Source organism: Mastomys coucha, chromosome X (assembly GCF_008632895.1).
Source record: "Mastomys coucha isolate ucsf_1 chromosome X, UCSF_Mcou_1, whole genome shotgun sequence".
Classification (NCBI taxonomy): Eukaryota; Metazoa; Chordata; class Mammalia; order Rodentia; family Muridae; genus Mastomys; species Mastomys coucha.
Genome location: NC_045030.1, coordinates 143,415,816 through 143,416,066, shown reverse-complemented (window position 1 = coordinate 143,416,066; position 251 = coordinate 143,415,816). Strand labels below are relative to the sequence as shown.

Sequence of the window (251 nt, the reverse complement as noted above, 5' to 3'; positions counted from 1 at the left end):
CAGAAAGGCGGTGCCAAGCGCACCACCCCCTTACACGGAGGTCTCCAAGACAGGGTGTTCTGAGTCACCGCCACATGAGGGCGCGCGAGGCCTGAATTTTAAGGCAACACCATCCTGTACCTTTTGTCTTCAGACCTGGAAAGAAGCGGCGGCCGCCTTCCCAGTTTTTGAGGATGCTAACCAAGTGAGAACTTATGAGCCTTTAAACTTTAAGGTTTTGAAGAACTTAGCTGATTCTGTGCAGGCATACG

General features: G+C 51.8%; 1 protein-coding gene across 4 annotated transcripts in view; it reads left to right on the top strand.

The window, feature by feature from the left end:
- The window catches only part of Fam104b (family with sequence similarity 104 member B), a 153,847-nt gene that overhangs the window by 65,781 nt on the left and 87,815 nt on the right, over positions 1–251 (top strand). The window lies entirely within an intron of this gene.